General features: G+C 39.1%; 1 long non-coding RNA gene across 1 annotated transcript in view; it reads left to right on the plus strand.

Annotated features, from left to right (window-relative positions):
- The window catches only part of LOC142360768 (uncharacterized), a 45,575-nt gene extending 23,546 nt beyond the window's left edge, over nucleotides 1-22,029 (plus strand). Inside the window, exons 4-5 of the long non-coding RNA XR_012763345.1 lie at nucleotides 1,436-1,541; nucleotides 21,114-22,029. This is a non-coding gene — a long non-coding RNA (uncharacterized LOC142360768). The remainder of the gene's footprint in view (nucleotides 1-1,435; nucleotides 1,542-21,113) is intronic.
- Nucleotides 22,030-25,075: the final 3,046 nt, after the last annotated feature.

Genomic DNA, 25,075 nt, shown 5'->3' on the forward strand with positions numbered 1-25,075 from the left:
CAAGCCCAGCTCCCTCGGCCTCTCCTCGTAGGAGAGATGCTCCAGTCCCCTCACCATCCTTGTAGCCCTCTGTTGGACTCTCTCCAGTAGCTCCTCATCTTTCTTGAACTGGGGATCCCAGAACTGGACACAGTACTCCAGATGGGGCCTCACTAGGGCAGAGTAGAAGGGGAGGAAAGTCTGACTCGACCTGCTGGGCACACTCTTCTTAATGCACCTTAGGACACCATTGGCCTTCTTGGCAATCAGGGCACACTGCTGGCTCATGGTTAACCTGTCATCCACCAGGACACCCAGGTCCCTCTCCACAGAGCTTCTCTCCAGCAGGTCTGCCCTGAGCCTGTACTGGTGCATAGGGTTCCTCCCCAGGTGCAGAACCCTGCACTTGCCCGTGTTGAACTTCATCAGGTTCCTCTGCGCCCAGCTCTCCATCCTGTCCAGATCTTGCTGAATGGCAGCACAGCCTTCTGGTGTATCTGCCACCTCCTCTCAGTTTTGTGTCATCAGCAAACTTGCTGAGGGTAATTCCTTAAAGGAAAGTGATACAGACCTGCATACCGCTAGGGCAGGTTGAAAAATGGCTTAGCTATGTAGTTCTTAATTTCAGTAGATGAGGTGACTTGTTGCAATCTCAGTAGTGTGAGGAAACTCTGGAAAAGCCACTAAACTCTGTAGCACTACATAGGAAGGATGAATGAGCTAGATATATTTATGGCTGCTTCACAGTGAACGGGTGGTTAAGTATTCTTAATGTCATTATTTTGCTTTTATTTCTTGAGTGTCTTTTGGGTTATGTGGCAACTAGAAGTTTCTCCTGTTGTTAAATCGTCACCTGCAGAGTACTTGCTTCCTGTATCACGTCAATAGTAATAAAATAGCAAAACCTAAATTAAGCACCCTTCACCTAAAAGTTAGTTGTCACCTAGTGTACTAGTGGAAAAATTAGTAATGAGATGTTAATTAGAGCATTTAGTAATGAGATGTTATTTAGAACATTTATATATCATAAGTGCATTTGCACGTGTGACTGTGAAGCTGTTTTTTTCTGGCAGTATTAAATGAGAGAAAGAAACTCTGAGTGGAGAGAACAGGTTCTGACTGACAACAGGTAGGAGGCATGTCTTACATAGAAATAGGTTGTTATGATACTTCTGTGATTCAACACTAAAGTCTTGAATGTTATGTTAACAGTCATGACATGACAAAGAATGTTATGGGAATGGAACTCTTTTCTGGTTGCGCTTTAATTCCTGCGGCCTTCTAGGTGAATACAGACAAATTTTGCTCTTAAGGATTTTGAGTCATGTCATCCTGTTTCAGCTCTACTCATTACTTCATGTGATAAATTTGTTTTGCTAGGAAGCAAATATTTCAGCTTGTAAGATCTTTTGTATTTATATAGAATCCCTTACCTAAAGTATTTCCTCACTTTAAGGTCTTTAGGACTAGCAAAAGGAAGTAGAAAATTAGCTTTATGTTTCATCAGCAGCAGTCGAGATCAGAAGCTGCATCGTACAACAACTTCTGCCCCGACACTTTGGGTAAGTAAACTGGGAAACAGTGGTCTACATTAATTACGCTCAGTAGTTCTGGCACAAACAAGTTACTGTTGCTCATATAAGCCTTCAGAAAATCTGTTTCTAACATTTAGACTTTGTTCTTTTAATCAGTGCAGTTCTTACTCTCCTGGTGGCACCTTTACTGAATTCATTTTAAGAAGAGAAAGTGATGCTTTAGTAAAAGAGAATAGCTTTATATGCTTGCTGTAGTTGAGAAAACTGATTCTAAACACTTCTCTCTGAAATTACATACATCGTTGTTGATGGATTGTATATTGATCAGCTGTCTTTGGAATTGATTGGAAATGTAGTCTGCTGCGTGTGTACAAACCTAAAGATTTATTACAGGAGAAATAATTACTGTGCACACAGCAAGGTTTGACATAAAGTCCTGGTAAAAAGTAGTTATGGAGCTTACAATTTGATTTTCTAAATGAAAGACATGATAAAGCTAAACTAGAGAGACATTAAAAACAACCAGGAAAAACTCCATATCAGGCCACCCACTCCCAGTGTCACAACAAAAATTGTGCAAATACAGATCTTAAAGGACTCCTGTCTTTGTGATGGAGGAAATGCGTCAGAGCTGTATTTGTTTCACTTGTTTCCTGATCAACTTGCTTAAGGACTCAGCAAAAAAAGAGGTCCCAGAATCACAGAATCACAGAATAGTAGGGGTTGGAAGGGACCTCTGTGGGTCATCCAGTCCAACCGCCCCGCCAAAGCAGGGTCACCTACAGCAGGCTGCACAGGACCTTGTCCAGGCGGGTCTTGAATATCTCCAGAGAAGGAGACTCCACAACCTCCCTGGGCTCCCTGGTCACCAAAGGAATTATTTTCCTCTCCTGCTTTGAGAGGGCAAAAATTCTAAATTTTAAACCTGTGACCCTATGACTAGGGTGCACCATAACTGCAAAAGCTTATATGGCTAGAGGAGGAAAATACTAAGATTCAGGAATACTTGGCTGTTTTGGAGACTAGAGGAACAGGTAGTTAGCCCTGGGTAGTTAACGGGCTGCATTTTTCAATTGTTAACCTCAAAACTTTTTAAAAGATTATCCCTTCCTTTTATAGAAGTAATGAGGCTGAGGGAGGATGGACTGATTTTTTTTGACAGATGTTGAAAGGACAGTGCACACACAAAAATAAAGTCTTAGTCCCTGGGGCACAGACCAGTACACTTTCCAATAGACCATGCTGCTCTTCTGGGACACTGAGTAGATTATTGTTCTCAAAGATGCCTCGATATGTTGGCTGTATATATCCAAGATACATGAAGCAAAAAAAATAAGCAGGGAAACTCTACCTGTATGTGGGCTGAAATGATAACAGCAGAGATGCCTATAATTTCTTTAATATCTCTTCATTTAAGAAGGAAATAAGTGATGCTCAAGGTCTTGTTGTTCTGATGAAGAGATTTTGCTGAAAAACCTGTTAAACCTATTAATAGGACCCAATCCTGAAAAAGGATATGCACTACCAGCTACATCACTGTAAGAGATTCGTAGCTTCTATGGGTGGACAGAAGATGTTACACTGGCATTTTTTTTTGAAGGTCACCCTATAGCTTGTTTATTTGGGCATAACTTGGGGAGGGGACACCTTCCTTGCCAAGAATCTGCCAGAATGGGATATTTGGAGGCTCTTCATCTAAACAAAACAAGACCCAGTGTACTATTCACTAAAATTGTTCCTGCAAGAGGCATGTACGTTGACATAAAGTCCATTGTGAGAGAAATAAAATATAGTGCAAGAGGCAAGCTATGTCAAACACTTATGAGGTCAGATAAAAAAAATAATTGTTCAGTCAACTAAAGAGTGTCTGGAAATGTATCCAGTAGGCTATTTAGAAAACTTACATATCAAAGTGTTTGGGATGTTTTTGTGGGTAGTATTGGGGGTTTTGGGTGTTTTTTGGTTTGTTTTTTTTTGTCTTTACACTTCAGTATTTTCAAGACTCCTCCCACTTTGTTTTGAATCACTGCACACTGCTGCCTTGTCTTCTGCATTGATTATCCTCATCATTCTAAATGGTATGAGAGACTGATCCTTAAATGCAAAGAGGTGGTGACAAGAAGTCTTATATTTCCTCATGAAGTATTTCAAGTCCTGATACAAATAATATTTGTCAGACCTGAGGCCTTAATACATATTTTTGTCCTGCACAACTGAGTAAGTGACTTTGTGATGATCTATTGTTCCTTAAGAAGCTGAGCAGGGAATATACTCCAGGGATGGTTTGTGATTTTTATCTGAGAAGTAAAATGTCCAGAAAAGAATAACCTGAGAAGGGATATAGGGATGTGAAATAGTGTTACTGCATTCATAGTGATATGGAGATGGACGGATCCCCTACAGAATCACCATCCCAATTTCTAGTGTCCACTGGCTGCTAGCTAAATTTAAGGGGCAAAGAGAAAGGAAAGATAACTTTAATACTGATGTACAGATATGAAGATAACTGCAGGTTCTGAAACCTTGCAAGAAGAAATGCATTTAAGATCTACAAATCTTGACTCTCATTGACATAAAATTTGGGAAGATTGTGTTTGAAGTCCTTCAACAGAACTAGGAATGTAGTAAAAAGACGGACATGGCACATTTTCAGCCCAGATATGTGTTCAGTAGAGATTATTTCTTGTAGTAGAATAAATCCTTAAATATTTCCCCCCCAAGCTGTTGCTAATCAGCAGACAGGTTCCTGGCTATCAGGCAGCTAATATTCCAAACTTCTTAACAGAGAACTGCTTAAATCATTCTTCTCCTCTAAAAGAAGATCTACGGTGTGTTTGATGTAAGTTGTACTCATGAAACCGAGGAATTCAGTGGTCTGAGAGACATCAGTCTTGATAAGATGAGTAGTTTTCCCTTCCTTGAGTTGCAGCACACTGCAGCTGCTTAGAAACTTGATACAGAGGCTTCAAAGGAAACCACATAACTGAATGCAGATTGCCTGCTGCAGTAAGTCTTAGATTTATTTGGAATGCAAGTTCCTTACTGAGCATTATGAAGAGAAAAATGCTAAGCTTTATCTTCCTCACCCTCCATCTAGGGGAAAGCTTTGACTGTCATTTACCAAAAAATATCCTTTCAATACTTAACATGTACAACAATAAAATGGTTTCTATCTATTCTGATGTACTTCACTGTATCCTGCCTCCTTTTTGCAGTTCAATTTATACTTAAACTGCACTGCTATTTAATTCATTTGCATTGCAGCCCTGCTCTATGGGAAGTGGAGGGAAGGGAAACTATCTATACTGACATGTGGAAGCACTCCTGCTCTGTAAAAAGCAGGGAGAAACTAAATCCATCCTACAAAGGATAATGTGTTAGGTTTTGGACTAATCAATCTTTCTTTACAAGGTTTGGGACATAGTTTGCTTACTGTTTAACCTTCAGCGCTTTCACGACAAGAATGTCTCCCCTGACCTCCATGTATACTAGCTAGTTCAATGAAAAGCAACATTGGATTCATTAGTTCTTGGTAAAGTTAACACCAAAAGTTTAAGGTCATGTTATTTGTCTAGCAGCCTTTTTTTCCCTATGCATCTGTCGACTCTCTATAGCAGAGGTATGTATAGCTGTGGCATGGCAGGTCATGAGCACAACACTAAAGTGAAAATCAAGGCTGTGATTTAATTTCCTTGTGTAGTGACTGAACGCAGAGAATCGTTTTCAAAAGACTTGTTTCAAGTGTCTCGCTCTTCAACAGCATTAAGCTGAATGGAGATGGGGTCAACCAGGTATGCTATGTGATCTTTGTATGTGTTTATTTTTAGAACACTTTCTGTTGTATTTCCACTGTTTTGTCAGACAGTGGTGGATCACTAAGTGGTTATTATACTCCTGAGTTAATAATTGCACAGAATTCAGGATACTTATTTGATGCTTCTGACTATAATACACCTAGTTCTAATAATATTAGTCATGTATAAGATCATAACTAAAACACAAAAATCATTGTAACCTCGAGAGTACCCCTACTAGCAGAACAATGATACCAGCAGTAAGGGTTTGAAACGACTTCAGTATTTTATACGTTGTCTTGCACAACACAGCATCAAGTAGAAACACAGTATTTTTAGCTTTCCTGCTAATGTGCAGAGATTCAGGAGCAGTTAAAGAGTGTAGTAAAGGGAATAGATTTTTTTTCCTAAACTTCTAGATGATCTTTATTTAGATAAACCTCCTACAGAGAAGGATTTGTGAAGAAAACTATATTCAGTAGCAACTGCTGGAATAATATAAAGGTTTATTTAATGCTGCACTATATCAAAATACATAAATTTTAAACTGTGAGCTTAAGTTCAGGTATGTCTGAGCACCACCCAGTTTTACATTCATAATGTGCAGGCTTTTTTTCAAAAACCGGCTTTCCTCTAAGAAATTCAGTATTTCTTGACTATGAACAAGTGTTTATTTTTGTTGTTGTTGTTGTTTTTTTTTTTTTTTTTTTTTCCCCTTTGATGGTAACCAAATTTTGGTACCAGCAATGAGGAAGTAACAAGGGCTGTGGAAGTTTACATTTCCTGACCTGTTTGCTATTTCAATGGTTGGTCTGCAAGTCCTTCTGAAACCCAATCTATTTAATCTCTCAGACCAGAATTTAGCTGAAATAGGAGGAAAAATGTGTCTCAGAATGGCTTTGGTCTTCTTGACAAGTACCTGTAAGTGCCAAGAAGGAGGTCTTCTGCTGTGCTTTCAATTTCACATAAATTAGGACTGTGTATTCTTGTTTAAAGTAACTTGTTCTCTTCTGGTTTCAGTAGCAATGATGACACTAACTTTAGTTAATTCAATTGACAAGGACCTAATGGAGAATTGTCGTCTTAGTAGCTTGTATAAAATGTTTGCTGTAAACTTGTAAAGCGGAGCAAGAGCTGGCAAAACTTTTTTAGGCCACAGTTCAAGCAGTCTCTTTCTGGTCTAAATATCTGTTATTTCTTACAGTTGGCTTTCACTACGGTTCAGTTGATAGCAGATACTGTTGATGTCTCTGCTGACGTGGGGCCTCCAGTGAGATAATAAGTACTTTATTTTCACACTAAAGTAGTAGCATTTTTTTTAACATTAATGGGAAAACTACATGTAGTTGAAGGCATGCATTTTGGGCATGATGTCAGTTCCTCCTTCTATTATGAGTTTTCTTCATATTGTTGAAGAAATTCCTTACCCACACTTCAGTGTACTGAAGTTTCAGTACTGCTTTGAGTCATACCCTCTTTTATGGAAAAGGAACACATAAACCAAAAGCTCTTGTCTATTAGGAGAGAAAGACTGTCTTTTAAAGTAAAGTGACATTCCACAAAAAAAAAAAAAATTAAGTGGAAAAACAGAAATAGGAAAAAATATTTTGCAAGTAAATCAAACTGACCTCCTGGTTAATTTGTAAGTATCAAAATGTCTAATAGCATCTGAAAAATCAGAGTGCCACATTCATGAGACTCTTGGGTTCATGCACGGTGTTATGTAATTTTTGTTCCAATCTGCTTTCTAAATGACTTCATGATCCCTTTCAGTTTTTCAAATATTTTTTTAAGTTGTGTTACTATTTTGGAAAATCCACTGAAGGCAAAAGGCTTTGGAGTGGAGGCTCGCTCCGAGGGACCCTTCCTGAAGTGTCAAAACTGCAGTGGCAAGGCAGCAAAACAGGCAAACGGGGCCGGCAGTGAGGGTGCGGCGCGGCAGTTGGCATGGGCAGGGCGTGTGGGGAAGGCGTGCGGGCAGGGAGCAGTCCCCCTCCTGGCAACCCGACTAGTGGACATCGCCTTCTCAGGAGACATTCCAGCCGTGGTTTTCACTCGCGTGAAAGCCATCACCAGAAGGAGCCTGGGGACCCAGACAGAGGTCCCACAAACACACAGCTATACAGGTCTTTGGCTGCAGGGAGTGCCTGAGCCTGGCACTCGTACCAGAGGACAGCAGAGTCAACAGCTGTGTTCGGTGAGACCAGGTGAATGATCTGCTCAGTCTGGTGGCAGAGCTGAAAGAGGAAGTGGAGAGGTTGAGGAGCATCAGGGAGTGTGGGAGGGAGATCGACTGGTGGAGCTGCACCCTGCCCTCCCTGAGCCCAAGGCAGCAGGAGGTGGCTCCACGAAAAGCAGAGAACCCCCTACCCTCTTGCCACCAAGCAGAAAGAGGGGACCTAAGGGACAGGGGGGGATGGAAACAGGTCCCTGTTTGAGGCAGCAGGTGAATCCCCTTCTGGCCTCCCTCACTCCCCATTTGCCCTCAAGCAACAGATACAGGGCTCTGGAATGTGAGGGCCAGGCAAATGAAGAGGTGGGTGAAGGTCCATCCAGGGGGTTGCCTAGGACGAGTTGGTCAGCCCCATGTATTATGACTGCCCCCGTTAAGAAAAAAAGGAGGGTGATTGTCATAGGCAATTCCCTTCTGAAGGGAACAGAGGGCCCAATATGCCAACCGGACCCATCCCACAGGGAAGTCTGCAGCCTCTCTGGGACCTGGGTTGGGGAAGTTGCTGGGAAGCTGCTTGGTTTGGTGCAGCCCTCTGATTATTACTCGCTGTTGGTAGTGCAGGTTGGCAGTGATGAGATCATGGAGAGAAGTCCCAAGGCCATCAAAAGAGACTTCAGGGCACTGGGGCGACTGGTTGAAGGGTCAGGAGCACAGGTGGTATTTTCCTCAATCCTAGCAGTGGCAGGGAAGAATACCAAAAGGGACAGGAAAACTCACCTGATTAGTAGGTGGCTCAGAGACTGGTGTCATTGGTCGAATTTTGGTTTCTTTGATCCTGGGGAGGTTTACATTGCACCTAGCCTGCTGGCGACAGATGGAGTCGAGCTGTCTCAAAGGGAAAAAAGGGTTCTTGCCCGTGAGTTGGTGAGGCTCATTGAGAAAGCTTTAAACTGGGTTTAAAGAGGGAAGTGGATATAACCAGGCTCACTAGAGATGAGCCCAGGTGTGGCATGCTGGGGTTGGGGGCGAGATCGATAGTCCAGCTCAAGTGCATCTGCACCAACGCACGCAGCACGGGCAATAAACAGGAGGAGCTGGAAGCCAGCAGGACAGCTGTGACTTGGTCGCCATCACAGAAACATGGTGGGATGACCCTCATGACTGGAGTGCTGCGGTGGATACTTATAAGCTCTTCAGAAGGGATAGGCGAGGAAAGAGAGACGGTGGGGTGGCTCTGTACATTAGGGACTGCTTCGATTGTATAGAGCTCGACGATTATGATGACAAGGTCAAAAGCTTATGGATAAAGATGAGGGGGAAAGCCAACAAGGTGGACATCCTGCTGGGAGTCTGTTATCGACCACCTAACCAGGATGAAGAAGTAGATGAAGTTTTCTACAAGAGGCTGGCAGAAGTCTCACAATCGCTAGCCCTTGTTCTCATGGGGGACTTGAACTTACTGGACATCTGCTGGAAATACAACAGAGCATGGAGGAAACAGTCTAGGAAGTTCCTGGAGCATGTGGAAGATAACTACCTGACGCAGCTGGTAAGGGAGCCTACTGCGGGAGGTGGCTCATTATACCTGCTGTTTACTGACAGAGAAGGACTGGTGGGAGATGTGGTGGTTGCAGGCTGTCTTGGGCTTAGTGACCATGAAATGACAGAGTTCTCAGTTCAAGGTGAAGTAAAGAGGGGGGCCAACAAAACCACCACCGTGGACTTTCAGAGGGCAGACTTTGGCTGGTTCAGGACGCTGGTTGAGAGGGTCCCCTGGGAGAGACTCCTGAGGGGCAACAGGGTCCAGGTAGGCTGGATATTCTTCAAGGAGGAAGTCATAAAGTGCGTTGGGTTGTTCCTCTCCAGGGGCAGGACCCTGCACTTGCCCTTGTTGAACTTCATCAGGTTCCTCTCTGCCCAACTCTGCCTCCTGTCCAGGTTTAGCTGAATGGCAGCACAGCCTTCTTGTGTATCAGCCACTCCTCCCACTCTTGTGTTATCAGCAGACTTGCTGAGGGTACATTCTAACTCGTCATCCAGGTCATTGATGCAGAAGTTAAACAAGACTGGGCCCAGTACTGACCCCTGGGGGACACTACTAGTTACAGGCCTCCAACTAGACTCAGTTCTGCTGCTGACAACACTCTGAGCTCTGCCATTCAGTCAGTTCTCAATCCACCTCACTGACCACTCATCCAGCCCACACTCCCTGAGCTTCCCTAGGAGGACATTATGGGAGACAGTGTCAAAAGCCTTGCTGAAGTCGAGGTAGACAACATCCACTGCTCTCCCCTCATCTACCTAGCCAGTCATGCCATTGTACAAAGCTATCGAATTGGTCAAGCATGATCTACCAGTCATGAATACATGCTGACTACTCCTGATAACCTTCTTTTCCTCCAGTTGCTTAATGGTGACCTCCAGCATTAGCTGTTCCATCACCTTTCCAGGGATGGATGTGAGGCTCATGGGCCTGTAGTTCCCTGGGTTCTCCTTCTTGCCCTTTCTGAAGACTGGAGTGACATGAAGAAAAAGTAATTTCCAGTTAAGCATTTGATTGCTCTGGAAATGCAAGATGTGACTGCAGATTAGTTTATCAGTGCCTGGAGCAGGTACTGGGTAGTCCAGAGATGTTATTGGAGATCTTTAGTGTGGTAAAATGTGAGTGTTAATTGAGAATGAACATGGTTAAATTTATTCTTCCTTCCTGTGCTTCAGATAGACCTGCATTTCACATATGCACAAATAAATACGTACTGGAAAAATGTGTGTGCTGCAGCAATAAAAATTACAAGGTTTGGGAATATCTCTTTTCTTTCTGAAATTATATCAGTGCAATCTGTTAAATATTTTCTTGTGTTATAATTTATATTACAAGCCTTTTTGTTTCTGGCTTTTGTTACTGCTTTTCAGGAAAGAAATGAGGGGAAATAACATTGATGTGTCTGTTTTGGAAGAGAGAAAGCCTGTATAGAAATTCAATCTGCTCTACTAACCACAGAAGAAGAAAGAAAAAATAAATTTAATATTACACTGACTGACCACCCCAGTGTAACTTTTCAAAGACATCATGGAGTTCTTCAAATTATATACTTCATAGTAGAAAATCATGCACTTGTTTATAGTTGTTGGGAAGTTTTGTGTGTGATATTTCTAAACCTAAACTGCCAGCCCAAATTCTACTCTTTGAAAATAGGCTGAAGTTGCTAAATAACCCCCAAACCCAGTCAGGGGGGAGATTGGCTCTACACCTGAAAAATCAATGTGTGACCATAAATTTCATCTGATATTTATTAGGAAAACCATAACAGGAACTAATGAACAGCTTCCCGAGTTGAATACAAGTACAGACCAAATTAAATTTTTGACATATTACAAAGGATCGTCACAACTTAGTTGGAAGCACCCAGCTTCCTGGCTTCATTTTTAATGATTCCATTAAAAAGATTGAATTGTTTATTAAAAAAAGTGCTTGCTCCTACAAAAATGTTAGCCTATGCACGTTGTTTTTGGTATATATTGTGTGGTCTTTATCCCATTTTGCATTTCTTTGCATCATCTTAATTCTCTGTACATGTGATCTTGTCTTACTTTCTGATAATTCACTCTATAATATACTAAAAACAGTTCAATTAAGAAAATAAAACCTTGATTCTTTCTAACTTGACCTTACAGGCAATGTTAGTCTAACTGTACTTGTTTAACTTTTAGACAAAGCTGCATGGGTACATAAGATATCTAGAGATAGAACCTGCAGATCAGTTATGAACTATAGATTAGTTTTCTAAACAAAAGGCTTTCCAACTTTAGGTCAGGCTCTCCAGTGACACTCAGTATCCTGCTACTTTAAATATTTCTTCTATGAGTTCATCTAAGCAGAAAATTCAAAATACTGTATAGTGTATGCCAAATGTTTCTCAAACTAGTAATCGCTGACCAGTTTCTGAAACTTGTGGCTGTCATTTATTTAACATTTTAACTAATGATTCTGTTCAATGCATTTTAGTTGACTGTAGCCACTCACAGCACAGTTTCACAGATTTATTGAGTGTTGAACATTTAGGTACTCACTGAAATGCTGAAGAACAGGTTGTAAATCTGACAACTAAATTAGTCATATGATTGCGGATGCACTAAAGTTGAGATTTTTTCCAGATACAGTTACCAATTTTGATATGGTACTTCCAGCCAGCATGGGTAGAAAGGTTATTGTCCAGCTTTCATTATTACTTCTTGCTTTTATTTATTAAATATTTTAAAAGCATTTTATTCTCCATTGTTGCACACTGTAGCTCTGTTGTAGCTGTCTTCTAGAACTGGCTGTATCAAAACAAGTGGGAAATGATCAGTGCATAGACTGAGGGTTTCAAATTTGTTTGGAGAATTAAAACTTTGTGAGGATCAGAAATTGGATTTGTTTTCCTCTTATCTGGCCTTTGTTAAACATCTGATGTGACTTGGGATGAATTACCTGAACTGATTCAGTTCCCTTGATGGTACAATGTGGGCAGTGTTGCCATTTCAAACAGAGTGGAAGTCATTAAGGGCAAAATACTGTGATTGCTACTGTGCTTGGAAGTTTCAGGACAGTAAGCTTCTAGCAGCTTTAATTGGTAATGCCACCAAGCAAATTTTATTATATTGTCCTGTTTTCAGTTGTTTCTGGAATTTAAAATGTTTTTACTTTTTCTGTAATATAAATATGAGATTATAATTTATCGTCCCAGACAGGAGAAAGGATAATGCCAAATGAGACTCTGTTTTGCAGAATAAGGAGAACATACCGACTTGAAGACCTAGGCTTTTATGGTAGTACTTGAAACTATTCTCTCAATCCTCTGCTGTTTTCTACAGTGAAGAAGTTTATAGTGCATGTGTAGACTTTTCCTGGAGACATTCAACAGAACCTGCAGAAGTGCTACAGATTCTGTTATATGCTGTTTTCCTCTCTCCCCAGAATAAGCATTAAGCATGGTCTGGAAGCAGTCTACGAGGTCTATTTTATGCTTTTAAGATACTGAGCAGGGCACATTTTAACGACAGACATAAAACGGTGGCAAATTTGGGAACGGTTACAAATGCTGTTGGTCTGAGCACTTAAAACTCTCAACATATTTGGAATCGACTTCTTGCATTTGGGAGAGGAGGCCGTGGAAAAGGGGAACTCTCTCATTCCAGGTTTCTCATTTTTCTTCAGTTCTCAGTCACCGAGGTGTTACTCATTTCCGTTCTAACATGAATCAAGGAGCAAGTGTAATCCTAAAAGAATCTTCACCTATGTTGTGAAGAACTGCTGATAGAAGAGTACTAAGTGCAGAGAATTTTGTTTCATGGTTCAGAGTTTTGGATGAAATTATGCTGTTTGGAATGAGCTAGACAGGCTTTGGAGAAAAGCAGGTGGACTGCTACTGCCACTCAACTTCTGTGTAATCAAAACATGATATTCAGTCTTTGAAGCCTTAAACAATTTGAAACTTTCTTGCCAAACCTCCTTTACCACATCTCTCAGGAGGCAGACATATCATCCTTAGGCTAATATCTAAAAAAAAAAAAAATCAGTGAGCTTAAAAGAAGTTAGGCACAAAGGACTGAAGGGAAAGCATAGTTTCTAAACTAGGGAACCTCAGAGAAATTGCTGTTATCTTTTCTATAGTATCAAGGAAGGTCAAAGTAAACTACCATTTAAGAATTATCCATTTTACTGTACAAGGAGAAAAGAGGTCTCTCGGGTAAGATGGTGGAGAAGGAAGCACTGACAAATGCATTAGTAAATCTTGTATCCTATGGAGCTTCCTCTAAAATCACTTATCTCTCATTTTACAAAAATAGTTCAACATAATAAGTGGCATGCTGATGTTGTGTTGAAATTGAAGGGATTTTTGAGCTTAGTCAAATCAATTAAAAAGTTATCATATTTCAGTGGAGTAAATCTAGTCTTAAAATGAGAAAACCTGTATCAACTAATGTTGATGAATAGACTAGGAAAAGTGTTATCATGCATCTAACCAGAACAAAAAAAGAATTACTTGTTTTCCCTAGGATGGGTGATGAGATGCTTATGCCACTAGCATCTTAAAAAACAAAACAACCACCAAAGCAACCCAACAAAAAACCCACAGAAGCCCCCAAACAAACAAAACATGCCAAAACAAACCAAAAAATTACTCGACTCTCTGCGTAGTACTTGATGCCAACAGCTTTGAAGGGCAGATCCTTTCCTTATGTCTTTGGGGATAGCTTTTATTTAATTATGGGGCCCAAGAACAGTCTACTATGATCATTAGAGTGTGGAAACCCAGAGCAGAACGACAAACTGGATATGCACAAAGACTGAAGTACTTGTGCTTGGTACCAGACGCTGGTACTGCGTGGAATCTTCCAGTCTATGCCGTTTCTTCAAAACCTTTTTCAAAGATTGTTCTTTATCTGGACAGTATGAAATTCATAGAGATGTTTTTCTTTTGTCCTTGTGATTTCAGCATAGGATTTACTGTGAAGAGAAACAAATATTAGACAAGGTATTTCTGCCATGATGACTTAAATATGCAAAAGGTCTTCGAATATAGCTTTTGTATTATAAGAGTATGAGTAAAGCCAGGCTCTCTTGAAGACTTTATGTATTCCTTTTCCCTTTTTCCAGACCCATTTGGTAGGTAACCCTGTCAGAAATAGTGCCTCTAATCTCTGGGGACTTGTGTCCTCCTGCACAACCCTCTACCTCTTACAGCTTTCAGAGTTCTGTCCTCTGAAACACATCAGTCTGTATGTTGTGAAAAAATACCGTATTTTTCTTGTCATACTCAATATGTCTTTCAAAGTTACTTGCTATTTCTAGTACTGGTTAGGATAAATAATTTAAATCTGTTTACTTTTATACATCTTTCACGTTTCACACGCAAATGAAGAATCACCCACTCCATGGTCACCTGCTGTTCATTCTACCCTAGCACCTACTCTTTCAGTGTTTGTTATCTGAGCTCAGGTTGTGACTGTCTTTTGGACCTCATTTTAAAATGAAATACAGAAATACCAAGCTTACTATCTCTTAGTATTAAACTAAAAAAATTGTTATGGATTAACTCCAATCTGCTAAAATTTTGGGCATGAACCTGTTTTGGCAAGCAGGGAACATAGATATATGCTTGTAACAAACTGTTCAGGTTATCAGTCCATTTTCTTATCCCCTTTTTAGTGACTGTAGGTATGAACTCTCCTTTTTTAATTCCCAGATGTTTAGAAAAGTTCATTGTTTAGCAGCCTGTATATTTTAATTGCCAGCTTATTTTTGTGCCAATAGAGACTTTATATAAACTGTTTCTTCTTCCTTGCAAATACTGCTGCTGCAGTAAGGCTATCTAGAGGCAGCCTTCTGAGCCTTCTTTTGCAATGGTAATTAAGTCTTTTTACATATATATTGTAGGCTCTCTTATCTCCTGATCTGATTAATTGACTTCGCCTGCTGAGGATATGTATACCTGGAAGATTTAAATTGATATACACTGAAAGATCCATAGCACTGCTAGCTTGACACTGAACCCACATCCCACATTAGAACTGGAGCTGAATGTGAAATAGCCCTAAAAGACTCACAGGTCTGAAGCTTTATGGAAAGAGAAAGAAAGGATAGGTCCCTTTGGTACATGACAGTGACAGGGGCACAGAGTAGCCCTGAATTTCAACTGGAGAAAGATCTAGAAATTTCTTCAGTATCTGGTAGAGGATTAAACCATCTGGCGTGACATGGTGTACCCCACTACTGCACCAGTATCAAAATAATCTGAAATTGTTTTCATTATAGAAACAAAATGTATGCTTAAGGATGGAGCCACTGGTAGTCATGTCTGTTCTTGTATGAGTGGTGTGAGTGGGGCTGGTGGCAGTCTAACCAGTGTGGCAAATGGGAGCTAAGGCCAAGAATAGCAAAACAGATTTGAAAAGTGAAGGGCTTCATTGAAAAGTGTCCCCTGCTAATGGTGACTCCACTGCACAATATTCTGTGCATTACTGACTTCTAAACAGGTTGAAACAGAGGTAGTTGTTGAATTTTTTTGTGTCTTATTGTGTCAATGAGGCAGCAGACTAAGATGGAGTTAATATTGTCTATGTGTGCTGGAGTTATTATTCACTCATAACACTCTACATACCACTGATTTTTATAAGTATTTTACTGTAGAAATAGCTGCAGATTCAATTGTACAATTTTGCTTTCAAGCTTCTATTGTCCTACTGGTCCTATAAATAGCTATAGTAACTATGTCATTAAAGTACATTATGAAACATCTGAGAAACTGTGGAAAAACTCATATACATTTACCTTTTAATAAGTCTGTAAAGCCTCTTAATGATTCACAGTGATTCAGGCACTTGTTAATGCAAGAATCATGCAATAACAGCAGGGCCCAATCATTTTCTTGTTGAGAATAATTCCAGATGTCATAGAATAGCCCAGGCTGGAAGGATCAAACAATCATCTGGCCCAACATTCTGTGGGAAAGGAAGCCTAGATGAGATTATCCAGCACGCTGTCCAATTGCATCTTGAAAACCTCCAGTGATGGAGGCTCTACCATCCCCCTGGGGAGGTTGTTCCAGCAAATGATTGTTCTTACTGTAAAAAACTTTAATGATGGCGAAATGAAGCCTCTCCTTCTGCATGTTGTACCTGTAACCGCTTGTCTTCACCATGTGGCTCCTTGTGAAAAGACAGTCTCTGTCCTCTTCGTAGCTGTCCTTTAAGTACTGGAATACTGTGACAGGGCCCCCTCCGAGCCTTCTCTTCTCCAGGGAGAAAAGGCTTAACTCCTTCTGTCTTTCCTCACAGGGCAAGTTCTCTAGCCCATTGACCATCTGTGCAGCCCTCCTTCGGAGCTGCTCCAGTCTGTCGACATCTTTCTTGAAATGTGGGGACCAGAACTGGACACAGTACTCCAGGTGCAGTCTGAAAAATCACTGAGTAGAGTGGGATGATCACATCTTTATCTCTGCTAGTAATGCTCCTGTGGATGCAGTCCAGGATCCTTCTTTGCTGTAGCAGCATGCTGCTAATTTATATTCATCTTTTTGTCCACCAGGACCCCCAGGTCTCTCTCAGCCAGACTGCTCCTCAGCCACTTGGACTGAGGCCTGCACTGAGGTATTTGGTAATTCCCAGCCAGGTGCAGGATTTGATATTTGCCATCTTCCAGGCATCAGAGACGTTCCTCAGTCTGCAGCACTTTTCAAATATTATAGATGGTGGCCCTGCAGCAATGTCAGCCACTTCTAACACCCTGGGGTGGATTCACCACTGGGCCCATAGAATTACGTGGGCTGAGATCTTGCAAGAACCTGCAGACCAGCTCTTCTTCGACTACTGGTGGGTTGACAGGTGCACTGTCATAGCTATTTGATCTTGTGCTCTGGGGTCCAGCTGTGCCAGTAAAGACAGAGGCAAATACGATATTGGGAACTTCTGGCTTGTCAGCATTACTAGTGACTAGCTTCCCTGCCCTGTTTAGTGATGGGCTTATGTCTTACCCGTGCTTCTCCTTACTGCTCACTTATCTGAAGAATGTTTTTATTTTTTTGACCTTGACAAGTTTGGCCAATTTTAGTTAATCTTCAGGTTTTTTAGCCACTTTTGAGAGCTACTACGTAGTCATGCTTGTGTATTAAGTAATGGATGGTTCTTGCATTCCTAGATAGCCACTGGCTGTTACTACATAGCTAAAGTATTGAACAGTGGATCTTTCTCTGAATATGTTAAGCATAAACTTCAATCCTTTTATACTGAATGAGAAAAAAAAATCAAAATTACTTGAAATATTTTTCAAAAGTTGACAAAAGTTCTGATGTTAAAAAATGTTTCAGCAAACGAAACTTAATTTCAGAAGTATATGGTCTTTATGGAAAGCAAAGTTTACCTTTAGGATACAAGGCATTTCAGAGTTAATACAGTTTCAACTGACCTGCACTGGTTTTATTTGCGTATGCTTGGCACTCCTGGTTCACATTGAGGGGGGGGAAATACATAAAGGAGAACCACGTTTGCCCAGCTCAGCCTGTAAATTTAAGGCCTTGGAGAAATGATCAAAGATGCACTAATTTGAAAACAGAGTAAGTGTCTGACAGGTGAATGAGTGTTCATTGTTAATGCCAAGTCATGAAAAAATAAGGTATCTGCACTTTTTCAAACCTCTGGGGAGTGATATCTAAGACAAAACTCTAATTTTTTTCCCTCCTGGCCTCCTTTTCCCTCAGGTCTAGTAAAGCTGTAGTGGGTCAGACTGGCTGCAATACCAGCAGGCAGTGCTGTTGGCTGCAGTGCAGTTACTGCAGCTCACAGTGACAGACCTCGTAAAACTCCGAACTTGCTTGTTTCTTTGGTTACACATCTTCTCTCCACAGAGTAGAGAGAGGTTTCAAAAACTTGTTTGTAAGACATAATTCTTCAAACTTCATTTTGTGTTTTCTGTTTGCCAGTGAACTGAACTGTGTATTTTAGTCAGGTTTCAGTTTCCTTAATTTTATTTCCATTCCTTTTCCTTCTGAAATTTTATTTCCTTGGGAATGTGTATGGGGCAAAGTTGTCTCCCAGTAATGAGTGTTGATCTTGTTTCCACCCGATCTCCACTCTTTACCTGTGTATTATCTGCTGTGATAATGAGGAAAGGATAAGAGAAAAATACTCTAAAAATATTCAGTCTTGGAGTTTACATGACATGACACTATACACCAGTTTTTCAGGGAGTTATTCAGACTACAGAAGTAAGATGATTAACTACACTTCAGATATTAGTAACACTCAAAAGCAAACTATGCCGCATTACCCCTGTTCATAGCCAAAAGAGGACAAAGTCTTTCTTAAATAGACAAACTGTAATTATGCTATTCCTCCATCAGAAGGAAAACTGTGAGTAAAGGCTGAAATTTTTAAGTCAAAGCCAGATCACATACAAAGACTTCTGCTGTCTTGGGTGACACAGTGGTTGACCTGAAGTCAATTCATACTTCAGAAAGTAGGATAGAGAGAAATATATTCCAAAGAAAAATTTGAAAGGACACTGGAAGCCTGAGCTTGACTTGGTGATTCTTACCTTAGAACAATTGAATGTACAGCAGCTGGGGCTCAAGGAAGGGAAAGAAAATGAAAACATAAAAGCATTTAATAGCACCATAGCAGTTTGTTTGCCTTCATTTTTGTTGAAAGTGTTCAAAATCTTTAAGACTGTGGTCATGTTTTATCTCTCAATGGTGTTATGCAGAACAGGGATTCCATACTCACATTCCTGTTCAAGACTGTAAATTGTTGTGTTAAAAGAATTCTGTTTGATCTGTCACCAATAGAAACTACTTGAAATACTTTTTCATAAGCATTTTCAAATCTATTACATTCTTTTGTTTTATTTGTATATTTAATATTGTTTCTTGGAAAGGTTTCAAGATGCAATTTTTTGGGGGTGAAGGCTGCACTAGACAAGTCTTGGTACCGTTTCAGTTTCTGGATCAATAAACTCTGAACAATTGATCAAATTGAAGAATCAGGTTTGAATTATTCAGTAAAACCCATGTATCACTCACAACATGGAAAGGTCTAGGAGGGAGATGTCTGCCAAGCCCAGCAGGTCTACTTTGATTGTAAGTTGCAGTTCCATTTGCCTTAGATCACCTTCTGTAGGAAACAGTCTAGATGTCTCATTGTGACTGCCTTCATTATTCAAACTTCAGTTTTGATGACTTAGATTCAAGGATGAATGTATTTGTAAGATAAGATGTAAGCAGGTCTCCTGCGACCTGCCGTGATGTCTATTCTTCTCAGTGGGCTGTGCTGGGAAGTTTTTTATGAGGATCTTTAAGATTATGCCCAAACTAGGTAATTTCAGTAAAAACTAATCCTAATTAAATGAAGATTACCAAGGAGGCTCTCTTGGGTGAAAACACTCATCAGATTATCAGCTTTAGCAAATGTATGGCCCCAAAACATCAGATACTTGGTAAAGTACTTCTGCTGCAGTATTTACAAATAGCGTGGAGGCGGAAAAAAGAGGAGAGGTCAGCAGTTATTTGTTATCAATACAAATAACAGGTACTATAGCATAATGTTATGTTGTTCAAACACTGATTAAAACTCTTGATGTATTTCAGTGTGAGCATCTATGCTACTTTCTTTGTAGTTTGGGACCTGCCTTCAGTATTGCTCTGAATAAGAACATTGATCTCTTTCATCAACATCATCTCTTCCCTTGCCTCCCCTCAAAACATGTTTATAACTTCTCTTCTTTTTGATACATTTCCATGTTGAAATGATAGTTACTACTGTTTGCAGTACAAACCTAGCAGCATGTGAGGCAGACATACTAGATAAACTATTTTTTAGAAAAATCAAGAACGTCTATTACTTTGTAGCTTGTATTCAGGATTGGAAGCTAAGAACACCTTCTTTATGTATTTCAGCAATTCAAGTTGCCAAGATGACTTCAACTGGAAAAAGTGCTATGTGAATCTTCAGTGTCCAATAATGATTCACAAAAACTTGCAGAATTCTGTCAGTCTAAAACAACAAATTAATTTTAGTATCTGAAATTTCATTTCTGAAAAGTTATATTTATCAAAACCACAGTTTTTCAACATCTTTCTGTCTGATGGAATAGTTTTACAATAATTACCTAACCTTGAAAATGCTGGTTACTCAGATCTAGAATCTGATACTGATAATATTAATTCCTTGTTTTTGTGGTTCATGAAATCTTGCTTTGAGATGGATTTTTCTCAGATTTGAGAATTAAAATTCCTGCTCAGACAGACTTGAGAGAAGAAGACTTAGCAGTTTTGTCTGTTCCTTGGTCTGGGCTTTTAATTATGTAGGTCCTACGAAATGACCAAGAAATTTGGTTAAGAAGTTTAAACACATCAGGAAAGAACTGAGGACTGCAGAACATGATCTGTTTTTATACTTTCCTAAAGTGCTTTTTGTATGTTCACTAGAACAGTCTGAACTCTTTGTATAAGACACTAATTTTTAAGGAAGTTAGAATCCAGTTTCAATCACTGGATCAAATAACTTCAAGGTTCAGATTTTTTCTTCTCTTAGTTACCCCCTTAAAAGGGGGAAAAAGAATCATCTTCTGAGGCTCTACCACTAGCTTTTCACGGATTTTCTCTTTTAGAAGCTGTTTTGCACATAGTCCTTTACCAGCTGGCAATGTGCGTTTTGACTGGCTTTTTATATATGTAGCAAACACCTTGAATATAAATATGGGATTTTTATTTTTGTTGAGATATACAGTAATATGGGACACTTAAAAGTGCAAAAATTGTTATGTAAATTTTTATGTAGTTATGCAAATCCAACAGCTCAGAGGGTTTTTGTGCCCACAGAAAAGAGCTTTCTTGGCTTATTCTGCATGATAACCTTTCAACAAAAAGTCAAAAGTAGTTCTGATCTGCATGAAAGGGCATACAGCAATTATGTTCCAGATGCGTAATAGGAATTAAAAAATTTTGAAAGGAATGTGAAATAATGGCTTGTTGAAGCAGGCACAGTTGAGTCTGGATAATTCTAATCAGTCATATTTTTAATCACAGAAGACAAGATAGCATACAGATTTAGTGGTGGGGTTGGTATGTGCATTGACAAAGTTGTTTTATCTTGCAGAAGAGCAGAAGTAGTAGAGCGCTGAACAGAAAACGGCACATAAACTGGTTCGGATAACTGGACAGCAGGTAACAGAATGGAGTTGTCATCTGGAATCTGTTGTCGTCTACAGGAAATATGTTAGACAAAGCTTTGTTTGGCAACCTCTGCGTGGTGGTCTGGCACAACTGAGGGTAATTAATTGCTGAAGTGTAAAATTTAAGATGGCAGCAGCACCTGTCTGCTATAAGGCTGGGCTTATTCTGCTATATGATTTGTTTGCAGGCATGACTTTCCTAATACCTTATTACAAGCTAGCAGGAAAGGAGTATGTCTCTAAAGAACATTTTTATATCTAATGGATGTTTTTTCACAAAGGTAATACTATGTGTCTTTAAATGTCTGAAGAATTGGTGGCTTATTCCTCATTTAGTTTTCTGAAAGACAGCTATAATGAAGACATATGCATGCATACAAATACACACAGTACTTATATAAGCACTTCTATGAATAAAGTGAGCAGAGTAATTCTGAACACGAATGTGTCTTCTTATTTGAAAACAATTTCTAGTAGTTGAAAGTTTTTGGCACCAAATGTAGCTTAGGCTAAGCACCCAGCTTGGTCTTTTCTATTACTTTAAACCTCACACTTGAAAGTTTTATTTCTTGCACGTAGCAGGGTTTAATTTCTTTTTTTAATGAATGAATAAATTGTAAAGATTTTGAATAACTAAGAGTGGTAATAAGATGAATTGTTTAATTTGAGATAACTAAGCTCATTAGAGAATGCTTATGTGGTTCACAGTCTAGTCAATTGCTGCTGTTAGACATATGCTGCTGATAAGTATTTTACAACTAAAATTTCTGCGCTAACAGGAAGGGTTATGCTTGACACTTTACAGGTTGAAAATGATTATTAATAACAAAGAGCAGCTACACGATGATGTTCAATAATTTGGTTAAGAAGAATAAAGTTCTCTGTTGTAAATCTGTTTCCTCTTTTTATTTTCTCTTTGTGTGTATGTGTAAAGCTGTTTAGATAAATGATTCAGTAGATAATATGGAATATTTGCTTGCGTAATTTCTGTTTCAGAAGATTCGGCATGCTTTTCTACATCCTGAATTGCTAGTCTTGATTCAGTCACATCTAAAAATACAAGAGATTACCTTTGCAGGCTGTAAGGATGCATCTACTGTCCTAGCTTCAGCTTTCCTCTCCTTTATTTCACCCGTCTTGTACTTACAAAGTGGTTACAATGAACAGTGAAGATGAAGGATGCCACCTTCCCTCCTTCCTGAGTGAGGACAATGTCTCAATATGTGTTAAGCATAGTTAGTGCCTCTCAGTGCACTGTAAAATTATGCTTGCAGACCTGAGATCTTTCAAAAGGAGTAAAAAAGCTGGAATCATCTCCTTCTGCTTTTACACTGTGCACCATAGCTTACTGTAAGAAAGATGCTATGGTACCAGAATTTCTGGAATCTCAACTACAAGTAAAATTCTGCTGGCTTTCATTACAGCTTGCTACTGAACACAGAGAACATTCACATTACACACTGTTACCCTCTGTCCTGTCTGCTGTAATAACCTCCCTCCTGATGTTTCATACAGTAGCATGTCATAGGTTATATCAACCAAAATTAAGCACATTTTTTCAGTTGATTAATATTTTTCTAAAGCTGGACTTTGACCTTTTTGTAACATATAACTTTAGTAAAAAAGCAATAAACATTTAGCATTTATTATGACAGGATAGTAAACAGACATCTATAGTAAAATTTCTTTATAAATGGACAAAGGCCCATCAAACTCAAATTTTACTATTGCTAGTTAATTTCTATTATTTTATGGCTACTCTGTTGTTTTGTTTTTTTAAATGCATCTTCCAGAACTAAGCTGTTTGTCCTAAATGTATGTGCATCTTGTTCTTATTTGGAAAAATCAGTCTGTATGAGAGATATCAGATTTAGTTTATAATGCTTATAATTATTGCACATGTTTTATATTAGTGGGTTTAGCAAGCATATATACCTTACCACATATTGAAAACACTAAATTAATCTGTTATTCACATTTTAAACATTTGTATGTACACTTATTGAAGAGATGGGAAGCCTATTTGAAAGACAACAAAACAGCTATTGATCAGTTATTACACAGCTGTCTAAATCCAAGCTTAACTTAATCCACATTGTCAATAAAATCTTTAAATAAGTAGTGACTTATAAGTAACAACTGATGAAGGATATAATGAATTTTTTTTTCCTGATCTGAAATACTTGTATTTTGTGGAATAATAAACAAAAGGTGCACAGGAATAATATTATAATATATAATTTACTGAAATGCAATGCTTTAGTTTAGGGAAGTATCTGTCAATAGATAGACAGATAAATTGTTTTTGAGGTTCTTGCTGAAGAAATTCCTGAAGCATGTGATGTTAACCACAGCCCACCATGACTGGGTTGTATCTTTCCAGATCAGTTGTAGTAAAATGTCTGAAGCCAAAGAGATCAACATGCAGAAAATATTTAGAAGAATGAATTATCACAGCAGCAGAATACCTGTTAGATATTTATGATAGTCTTTAGCACCCATCTTGGACGTAGGAAAGCAAATTTCGCAAAAATTTTAGACTGGGCAGCAGAAAGAGTTAGAAAGGTGGTTTTGTTCAGGAAAGAATCCTACCTTAGCTATGGAACGGTCAAAAGGAGTTAGCTAGTTATATAGCAGAAAAGACCATACTTCTTCCTTCCAACCTACTGTGAAAGATTAGAGGAGAAACTAGGAACACGAAAAAATCCTGTACTCCTATATTCCAAAGGATTGAAGCATGGTGGGTGTTCTGGTGCAAAAAAATAAAAGCAAATATTTGATCATTTAATCAAAACGTGTGCTCAGTTTACTCTAGGCAAGTTTAGGAGTAAGCATGGGACCCTTTGAAAAGGTCATGCTTCTAGCAAGGCTTTGAAAAAGTAATGAAACTGGACAGTTAAAAATATTCAGCTAATTTTCAGAGGCTTTCAATAGTGATTCACTTTAGTATGTTACGGCAGTGTTAACTTTCACAATGACACCAAAAAAGTAGTTTTCCTCACTGAAAAACTATTGTTCTTAAATGAAAATTTTGCTTTGAAACCAACAAAAATATCATAAAACAGCTCTTTAAAGTATTTTACAGTATACCTAAGAGTTTCAGTTCAATTTTACATTTGCTGTACTTTCTTTTGGGCTAAAGATTGAATTTAACAATTTCATCAATATATACAATCTCCATATCGACTCCCTAATATGACATGACAGTACACTGGAAACATTCCTTGGAGAGAAATGCTATAGAGTATTAGAGGATTAAAAATAAAATGATTGACTCAAGTTGACAGACCAGTTATTTTTAAAACTGTTTCAGATAAGATTTAAAATGCAAGCGATGCCCTTGCTGCCAAAATCTGTCCTGTGCTAGTTACTGAAGAAATATGAGTGGCTTGGTTTCCGTTCTTTATCCAGACATTTCATAAAACTATGGTTTCAAAAAGGTATATTTCTGACTCTATTTGCCTCAATATCTTCAAGAGGCAATCTAGACTGTTAAGAATTATGTAAATTTCAGCAGCGTTCATATTAACAGATAGAGATTTCTCTATTGTTGATTTTATGGAGTGTATCAGCTTTTCTCTAATTTTAGCTACATAACACACCATTTTGCATCTCTTACCTTAGGACAACACCTTGTCCACGTATACAAGCACACTAAAGAAGACTTTTAGCCAAGATAATAGCTACGTGTACGATTTCACTGAATACTGCAAGCCATGGGGAAGTTAGTAGTTTAAGTTCAGGGTTTGGGTTCTTTGGGAGGTTGTTTAGTGGCTGGTTTTTTTGTTTTGGTTTTTTTTGTGCCCCCCTGAAACCGAGGAGACTGAATTCACAGAAAAATCCTGTTTCCAAGAAAGTTTATGGAATAAAGCCACTGTTGTAGTTG

Source organism: Opisthocomus hoazin, chromosome 3 (assembly GCF_030867145.1).
Source record: "Opisthocomus hoazin isolate bOpiHoa1 chromosome 3, bOpiHoa1.hap1, whole genome shotgun sequence".
In the NCBI taxonomy this organism is placed as follows: Eukaryota; Metazoa; Chordata; class Aves; order Opisthocomiformes; family Opisthocomidae; genus Opisthocomus; species Opisthocomus hoazin.